The following is a 10,708-nucleotide window of genomic DNA, read 5'->3' on the forward strand; positions in this document are numbered from 1 at the left end:
TATCCACACAAACTAGGTAAATGGAGAAGGGCGGCACAGAGGTGTAGTGGGTAGCACATTCGCCTAGCAGCAAGAAGGGTCACTGGTTCGAATCCCAACCACAACACTACCTGCTTGGAGTTTGCATGTTCTCCCTGTGTCTGCGTGGGTTTCCTCCGGGTACTCCGGTTTCCTCCCACACTCCAAATACATGCTGGTAGGTTAATTGGATCCTGTCTAAATTGTCCCTAGTATGTATAAATGTGAGATAGGGACCTTAGATTGTAAGCTCCTTGAGGGTAGGGACTGATGTGAATGTACAATGTATATGTAAAGCGCTGCGTAAATTGACGGCGCTATATAAGTACCTGAAATAAATAAAATAAAATAAATAAAATTCCCGTGCCAGGACATTATAATCTGACAGCAGGACCTGCAGCTCTCAGAATACACTGATTGGATGTTGCAGCTGACTGGCTGCAGCTGCAGATTGAGAGAAGATTTCCAGCATGTCCCTTCAGCAGGACAAATAAAAATCAGTCAATGGAAAGCATTAGAGTTAGGCTGGGTTCACACCATTACGAATTGGATGCGGGCTTCCCGCATCCAATTCACAATAGTAGGAGATTTTGACTAGCTCTCTATGGAGCCGGTTCACATATGTCTGCAGCAGGTCCAGTCCGTTTTGCAAAAAACGATGTGCGTCTTTTGGTCCATTTCAGGTCCATATTCAGCCCAAAATGCAAGCTGAAATCAGACCTGAAACGGTGAACCAGCACGCACCGGACCCCTGCTGTGAGCCGCATGCCTAAGCCATGTTACAAATGTTTTACTTCTTTGCATGAAAAGCTTTATTTGACTGGTCAATCCAGAAAACACTAATCTCAGGTTTGCTACATGCTGGACATTTAACTCCCCTTGGGGTCAAATGTATTTAGTGCTGTGGAAAAGAAACTCCAATGCTTAGTAAGAATGCATTGATACATCAGGCTTTTATACTAGATTTAAAGTGATACTAAACCCACATCCGTAAAATCAGTCTGCATATGCAGTAAAGCATGCTTGTTATACTCACTGTGGAACCTAAGGGGTTAATCCTCCACATTCTGTAAAAAAACGGTCTCTCTAATCCTCCTTCTACTGACTTCAACCCATCTACTGATAGTCCAGAGCATTAGGAGTCAGGCTGCACATGCTCAGTTTAGTGTGTTATGCTAGGGGTTTTTTTTTCTTGGGAGCGTGCATGTGATCAGCACAGGGCCAATCAGTGCTGTCAGAGGGCCAGGAGAAAATGAAAACTACTCCTACAAGCTTTAACCAGACACTGATAGAAGTCACAAGACTGCTCTAACTGCTGATAAGAAAAGGTATTTAGCAGTTTATATTTACTAAAACTATTGCATTTCCATGTTCTGTGTACTGTGGGAGACCAGACATAATTACTGCATGGTCCTGGGTTTAGTAACACTTTAAAAACAATCACTATAATCTAATAGAAGCCTTTTAAAAAATGTGCAGTTTTTATTAAAATAGCAGCCCATAGCAACTCCTAGGCAATGCAAAAGTAAACCGAAGCAGCTCAGAAATACCTGAAAGCATACTGCACTGTGAACATGAATGCTTTGTTTGGAGAACGCAGTAGGGGAAGTTAGAACACCCAAAACTCCACCCAAAAAATTATGAGAGATCTCTTTGCCGAAGTTCAAGTTAAAAAAAAAAAATCCAGTGAGTGACAATCTGTCAGCTACTACTTGTAACTAAAATATCAATTTTGGGTGGACTGATCGTTTAAAGATTTTTCCTAAATTCAAAAAGTAGTAAAAAAATAAAGTGTATATTCTATTTTCAAATTTTATAAAATGTATATAACTGCCAGAAAAGTAATTTTGCATGTTTTCATTAAAAATGTCCATGCAATTTCAGACCGTAAGCATACATATTCTTCTAGTTAGAATTTACTTGAATTCTTGATTCCTTGATGTCGCTTCATTTCTCACATTACTGTACACAACAAGGAGAACATTTAGCTTATAAGAAATATGACATCCCTGTTTAATCACTTCAGCCCCAGAAGGATTTACCCACTTCCTGACCAGGCCATTTTTGCGATACAACACTGCGTTGTTTTAACTGACAATTGCACGGTCGTGCGACTTTGTACCCAAACAAAATCAATGTCCTTTTTTTCCCAATAATAAACCCAAATATAAACCCTGCACTTGCTCAATGTTTAGCAGCTAACACAACAAACAGATTATTTGCTCAAAACAATAGGTGTATCAAAGTGTAGCGCTATTGTGTCAAATTAAATAGCCTTAATAAACAAACCGTGAAAATTTTACATATGACAAATACAGTGAAAAATGTATATAGTGAAATAATAAAGTCTCTAATGGTCTCCAAAAATCACTTATGTGTAGTGATCATTCGCAGTCTATACTCAAATAGGGCGATCCTGTTCACCTTGTGAATAGCCAATATGGTAGATGGAAGGCAATTTGTGATAATACCACCACCAGAGTGAATTGCAGGCTTACTAGAAAATGTGGACCCAAAAGAACATACGTTCTATGAGTCAGATGTGCTTGTATTGCCACCAGTAATGGAAGAAGAGCCTTAGAAATCCACAGTGATGGAAATCTGGAGTCATCCGGGCTTTAGTGATGAGGGGTTTTCTCCATGAGGGTGGTTATGCATCCAGGATTAGCCAGTGAAAGATAAAAAAAGGGGGCCACATAGCGTAATTCCGTAAGCAGGAAAAATGTATTAATAAAAGGTAGAACACTTACATTTATGTCGTAAAAAAAGCGCTTTAAGTAAAACCGTGGCGGCAGTGGAGTCCTCCCTTCATCTCACTAGACTTCGCCTGGGGTGCTCATCCACTGCAGCCATGCTCCCTAATAAAGACACTGTGACCCCTATGATGAGAATCCAGCTCGTACAGTGTTTGGCCATGCACTTCCGGGTTCGTCCAAAATGGCGGACCCGCGTGCGTTCCAAGCCTCTCTATTATGTTCCACAATGCGTTCCAGCACCCTGAGTTATGTTGTTTATATCTCCCCATATGTATTTATATATAAACTCAGGTTTGATGTTATATGTATTGTAAAGCCGAAAAACACCAAATAAGCGAAAAATGAAAGGGTAAGAGAAAGGCTGACCGTCTCCCAATGGATTGCGCGTCTGCTCTCCTACGCCACACAAAATGGCGCGTGTTCCTTATCTAGATCACATGATCAGACGTACGTCATGACCCGACGTACGCTCCAAATGGAATGGAACGCACGTCAAGGATCTCTGAAAGAGACATGCGTTTCACGTCTCAATGTGATGGCCAAGCGCACGGCGTGGCATAGTAGTCATAAGTGCGTGCCAAAAAAGTCAATGGGGACATCAAAAAGTGCCGTCCCCATATAACAAAGCCAGAGTTAGTCGGATGGACGGGCGTATCCATCCCCTACGTGCAAAGTTAGCCAAAAATACCAGTAATCTTCAAATGTCCACCCGTACCTCATCTCACTACTTTTTAGTCCGTATTAAAATAAGCAAAGAAACTGCATATATTAAAGGTCAGAATTATGTCAAATAAACATAATCATTTAATCTGTATTATGACAAAAATTATAAATTTTAGACGTTGACGTTTTCTATGAAGTAAACGTAGTCCATTAATCTATATTATGACAAAAATCTACTCATAGATTAGAAGAGAATAAATCAATTTTGACGTCCAAGATGGATTCTCTCCGGGTCACAGTGAATTGTTAACAATTGATGCAAACATCACATACGTATATAAGATGTAAAGAGTAGGTTACATATGTCGACAAAAATAATTATAACTATTTATGTTATCTTTTAAGAATCATTAATAAAGGAATTGATGTCCAATTCCATGTTCATGCCATGTGGAAAATGAGACTGTAGCTCATATATCCAGAATGTTTCTAAACGTGAAACACCTCTGGTCATGGCACCCCCCCTCCAAGGTGGAATATATTTGTCTATGGCGATAAATTGAGAACCTTTTGGATCACTATTATGGAATTCTTCGTAATGTCTGGGGGCGCTATGTTTAGGGTCCCTGCCTTTAATTAGGGAGATATGCTCGCCCACTCTTATAGAAAATGCCCTTATTGTACGCCCGACGTATTGCTTGCCGCAACGTATCTGGTGCTACATGTGCAGAATGGTTTAATAGTATATCTCTTTCCAGTAACTGTGGACGTAAATTCTGTCACTTTACATCGCCCTAGTGTGTTATGCTGGCAAACTACACACTTCCTACATGGAAAGAAGCCAGTCCAATCATGAAAAAAAGAGGGACGGGCTGGTGGATTGATGACATTGGGTGCTCCTCTAAAGATCACCTTTGCCTGTTCAGGTACTATCGTACCTAGAATATTATCCTGTTTAAGAACGTCCCAATGTTTCCTCATAATATTTCTAATTTGTTTATGTTTAATTGAGAACGAGGTCAACATAGCCCATTTGAATGTCATATCGGGTTCTCTTTCTGGTTTCGTCATAAAGACTCCCTATCAATATGGATAGCTTTCTGGAATTCTAAATCCAAACTGACATCATCGTATCCTTTATCTCTGAATCTTTGTTTGAGGATTCTTGCCTGTGTAATGAATGTGTCAGTATCAGTGCAGTTCCTGCGAAGTCTCAAAAACTGGGTCTGTGGCACCCCACTGAGCCAGGACTTGTGATGACAGCCATCTAAAGGAATGAAACCATTGCGGTCTGTTGGTTTGAAATAGGTGTTAAATTTAAACTGTTTATCCACGATTGCAATTTCTAAGTCAAGAAAGTGTATGTTGGTTTCACTGGCTTCATGTGATAAAGAAATACCTCTATCATTGAAATTCAGGTACTCAAAAAATTGTTTAAGTGTTTCAAAAGTACCGCTCCATAGGAGGAGGATGTCGTCTATATATCTCACCCACAGTACCAAAGACGTGGTCCCGTGAGTATAGAAGACATCCTCCTCCCACTTAGCCATGAACAAATTCGCAAGGCTTGGAGCAAATTTCGCTCCCATTGCTACTCCCCATTGTTGGAGGTAGTAGCGCTGATTGAACCAAAAATAATTATGTTTGGTTGCGAATTCAAGAAGTTCTATCAGATAGTCACATTGAAAGGGTGCCAGAGACTGTTCACAGTCTAAGAAGTGTCTGACAGCCTCTATACCTTTATTATGCGGTATACAGGTATATAATGATGCCACATCGGCAGTGGCCATAATATAACCATCCTGTATGGGGGATTCTGGGTGCTGTAGGAATCAAAAATGCTTTCTCTTCTTTATTCAGAATCTTTAAGTCATAACCCTTAGAGATGAGTTTCTGAAGCTGTTTTTTATATGCATTGGTAGGGTTATTGGAAAGTTTCTGTATGTATCGGGTTCACTCAGGATCCGGTACATCTCTTCTTCATATTGGCTTTTATCTAGGATGACAATGCCACCCCCCTTGTCCGCCGGACAACCAAGTTTTTGCGTGCACATAAAGATTGCAGTCCATCTTTTGACAATGGTGGGTGGCGAATGTGCTTTTCGGGTAATTTTGCGAGGTCATCAAGAACAAGGTCCCTAAAGATTTTGACTGCAGGGGCTACCGGGACAGGAGGAGAAAAGAAAGGGATTGGCTAATCCAGAATGCACAGTACCTGAAGTTGCTGCAGGATAATCAGTCCGTAGCGGATTAGAAATTAGATATCTTTGAATATTGATTTTACATATGTACCTATCGATATCAATGAAAGTGTGGAATTTATTTAATTTTCTTGGAGGGGCATACTTGAGGCCCTTATCCAACACTGATATTTCTGCCTGGGTAAGTGTTTGAGTACTCAAATTGAAGACACCTTGGCCTATTATACTCTTTTTCTCCTCTGTATTCTCCTCCCCCCTCGACACCCTCTCATAGGTCTGGGCCTCCTTTTCTGGCGTGTCGGTCTTCGTGAAAACCCTGATTCTCATATGTATTGGAATTGTGTACATATGGGGAATCATTATAATTATCTCTCATATTGTCAGAACCATGTACATCTCTAAGGGGTGAATATCTATTGTAGATAGGCACCGGGGAGGGGGGAATGGTGATAATACGGGTTGTTATCGTAATATGAGTTAGAACGTGACCCTTGCCTCCTTGAAGAGGGATGATGGGGCTGATTATCATAGTCTCGATAGGGGTGAGTTTTGATGTGATGTGCATTCCCCCTAAAATTACCTCTGCTCCCTCTTTTACCCCTATGGTTACCTCTACCCCTGGAGAAATTTTTTGGGGTCTGGGGACTAAAATGGCATACCCTTTGTTGAGACATACAGGGTTCGTTATCATGTTTATCCATTCCTCTCTGGGTTTCATGACCACGAGTGGATAGAGATTTTGGAATAGTTTGTATACCAGAGGTTGTTGACATAGGCGGAACGCCTGATAGTGGTGTCACCTCTGTACTACTAGAGGTAATTTCCATTGGAGGCGTGACAGTAAAAAGTTTTTGCCAACCGAAGACTGTATTGCTTTTATAATCACCAACATCCCTGGAGTACTTCTTCTGTTTTTTATATCTTTGGTCTCTATCCTCTTTCTCAAGATGACTCAAGAGATTAGAGGAAAGAGAATTGTATTCTAGGGAGTTTTTACGTATCAAAAGTTTGTCAACTCTTTGATCTCTCTATCTATGGAAAGGAGTCTATTATTTTTCTTAGAAACAAGGACACTTAAACTAATTGACTTTTTTGGCACACACGTATGACTACTATGCCATGCCGTGCGCTTGGCCATCACATTGAGATGTTACATAGTTACATAGTAGGTGAGGTTGAAAAAAGACACAAGTCCATCAAGTCCAACCTATGTGTGTGATTATGTGTCAGTATTGCATTGTATATTCCTGTATGTTGTGGTCTATTAATAGTTTCTTGAAGCTATCAATGCTCCCCGCTGAGACCACCGCCTGTGGAAGGGAATTCCACATCCTTGCCGCTCTTACAGTAAAGAACCCTCTACGTAGTTTAAGATTAAACCTATTTTCTTCTAATTTTAATGAGTGGCCACGAGTCTTGGTAAACTCTCTTCTGCGAAAAAGTTTTATCCCTATTGAGGGGTCACCAGTCCGGTATTTGTAAATTGAAATCATATCCCCTCTCAAGCGTCTCTTCTCCAGAGAGAATAAGTTCAGTGCTCGCAACCTTTCCTCATAACTAATATCCTCCAGACCCTTTATTAGCTTTGTTGCCCTTCTTTGTACTCGCTCCATTTCCAGTACATCCTTCCTGAGGACTGGTGCCCAGAACTGGACCGCATACTCTAGGTGCGGCCGGACCAGAGTCTTGTAGAGCGGGAGAATTATCGTTTTATCTCTGGAGTTGATCCCCCTTTTAATGCATGCCAATATTCTGTTTGCTTTGTTAGCAGCAGCTTGGCATTGCCTGCCATTGCTGAGCCTATCATCTACTAGGACCCCCAGGTCCTTTTCCATCCTAGATTCCCCCAGAGGTTCTCCCCCCAGTGTATAGATTGCATTCATATTTTTGCCACCCAAATGCATTATTTTACATTTTTCTACATTGAACCTCATTTGCCATGTAGTCGCCCACCCCATTAATTTGTTCAGGTCTTTTTGCAAGGTTTCCACGTCCTGCGGAGAAGTTATTGCCCTGCTTAGCTTAGTATCGTCTGCAAATACAGAGATTGAACTGTTTATCCCATCCTCCAGATCGTTTATGAACAAATTAAATAGGATTGGTCCCAGCACAGAACCTTGGGGAACCCCACTACCCACCCCTGACCATTCTGAGTACTCCCCATTTATCACCACCCTCTGAACTCGCCCTTGTAGCCAGTTTTCAATCCATGTACTCAACCTATGGTCCATGCCAACGGACCTTATTTTGTACAGTAAACGTTTATGGGGAACTGTGTCAAATGCTTTTGCAAAATCCAGATACACCACGTCTATGGGCCTTCCTTTATCTAGATGGCAACTCACCTCCTCATAGAAGGTTAATAGATTGGTTTGGCAAGAACGATTCTTCATGAATCCATGCTGATTACTGCTAATGATATCGTTCGTATTACTAAAATCCTGTATATAGTCCCTTATCATCCCCTCCAAGAGTTTACATACTATCGATGTTAGGCTAACTGGTCTGTAATTCCCAGGGATGTATTTTGGGCCCTTTTTAAATATAGGAGCTACATTGGCTTTTCTCCAATCAGCTGGTACCATTCCAGTCAGTAGACTATCTGTAAAAATTAGGAACAACGGTCTGGCAATCACTTGACTGAGTTCCCTAAGTACCCTCGGATGCAAGCCATCTGGTCCCGGTGATTTATTAATGTTAAGTTTCTCAAGTCTAATTTTAATTCCGTCCTCTGTTAACCATGGAGGTGCTTCCTGTGTTGTGTCATGAGGATAAACACTGCAGTTTTGGTTACTGAAGCCCCCCGATTCACTCGTGAAGACTGAGGAGAAGAATAAATTCAATACCTTCGCCATCTCCCCATCCTTTGTAACCAGATGTCCTTCCTCATTCTTTATGGGGCCAATATGGTCTGTCCTCCTTTTTTACTGTTTACATACTTAAAGAATTTCTTGGGATTTTTTTTGCTCTCCTCCGCTATGTGTCTTTCATGTTCTATCTTAGCTGTCCTAATTGCACCTTTACATATCCTGTTGCATTCTTTATAAAGTCTGAATGCTAAGGATGATCCCTCAACCTTGTATTTTTTGAAGGCCTTCTCCTTTGCTTTTATATGCATTTTTACATTGGAGTTAAGCCATCCAGGACTTTTGTTCGCGCTTTTAAATTTATTACCCAATGGGATACATTGGCTAATGCCCTTATAGCAAACCCATCTCTCCTCCGTATTCTTTGTTTCTAATATTTTATCCCAGTTTATGCCTTTTAGCAAGGTTTGTAGTTTAGGGAAGTTGGCTCTTTTGAAATTCAGTGTCTTTGTATTCCCTTTATGTTTCCTATTTGTGTGATTTATACTGAAACTAATTGACCTGTGATCGCTGTTACCTAAATTGCCCCGCATTTCCACATCCGTGATCAGGTCTGTATTGTTGGTAATCAGTAGATCCAGTAATGTTTTATTTCTAGTTGGTGCGTCTACCATCTGACCCATAAAATTGTCCTGCAAGACATTAAGGAACTGGCAAGCCTTAAATGAATGCGCGGTTCCCTCCGCCCAATCTATGTCTGGATAATTAAAATCCCCCATTATGATAACACTTCCCATCCTTGCTGCTACTCCAATTTGTGATAGGAGATCCGTCTCCACTTCCTCCCTCAGGTTTGGGGGCCTATAGCATACTCCCAGTATTATTTTCCCCTTAGCTTTATCCCTTTGGAGCTCTACCCATAAGGATTCCACCTCCTCTCTAGCTCCCTCAGTGATGTCATCTCTCACATTCACTTGTACATTATTCTTGATATATAGGCATACCCCTCCCCCTTTTTTACCCTCTCTATCCTTGCGGTATAGGGTATACCCTTGAATGTTTGCCAGCCAATCATGAGAGCTGTTGAACCAGGCCTCTGAAATTCCCACAAAATCCAAATCCTCCTCGTACAACAGTATCTCTAGTTCACCCATCTTGTCCGCCATGCTCCTGGCATTGGTGAACATGCCACATAGTTTAGACCGGTCGCATATTGAAATGAGATGTGAAACGCATGTCTCTTGTGGAGATCCTTGACGTGCGTTCCATACCATTTGGAGCGCACATCGGGTCATGACATCATGACGTACATCTGATCATGTGATCTAGATATGGAACGCACGCCATTTTGTGTGGCGTAGGAGAGCAGACGCGCAATCCGTTAGGATAGGAGACGGTCAGCCTTTCTCTTACCCTTTCATTTTTAGCTTATTTGGTGTTTTTCGGCTTTCCAATACATATAACATCAAACCTGAGTTTATATATCAATACATATGGGGAGATATTAACAACATAACTCAGGGTGCTGGAACGCATTGTGGAACATAATAGAGAGGCTTGGAATGCACGCGGGTCCGCCATTTTGGACGAACCCGGAAGTGCATGGCCAAACACTGTATAAGCTGGATTCTCATCATAGGGGTCACAGTGTCTTTATTAGGGAGCATGGCTGCAGTGGATGAGCACCCCAGATGAAACGCATCGGGAGGACTCCACTGCCGCCACGATTTTACTTAAAGCGTTTTTTTACCATATAAATGTAAGTGTTCTACCTTTTATTAATACATTTTTCCTGCTGACGGAATTACACTATGTGGCCCCCTTTTTTTATCTTTCACTGGCTATTTTTCCTGGATGCATATGCTGGTGGCAATACAAGCACATCTGACTCATAGAACGTATGTTCTTTTGGATCCACATTTTCTGGTAAGCCTGCAATTCACTCTGGTGGTGGTATTATCACAAATTGCCTTCCATCTACCATATTGGCTATTCACAAGGTGAACAGGATCGCCCTATTTGAGTATGGACTGCGAATGATCACTACACATAAGTGATTTTTGGAGACCATTAGAGACTTTATTATTTCACTATATAAATTTTTCACTGTATTTGTCATATGTAAAATTTTCACGTTTGTTTATTAAGGCTATTTAATTTGACACAATAGCGCTACACTTTGATACACCTTTTTTTCCCCCAATAGAGCTTTCTTTTGGTGGTATTTGATCACCTCTGCGGTTTTTATTTTTTTTTTGTGCTA

This window comes from Aquarana catesbeiana, linkage group LG02 (genome assembly GCF_042186555.1).
Source record: "Aquarana catesbeiana isolate 2022-GZ linkage group LG02, ASM4218655v1, whole genome shotgun sequence".
Classification (NCBI taxonomy): Eukaryota; Metazoa; Chordata; class Amphibia; order Anura; family Ranidae; genus Aquarana; species Aquarana catesbeiana.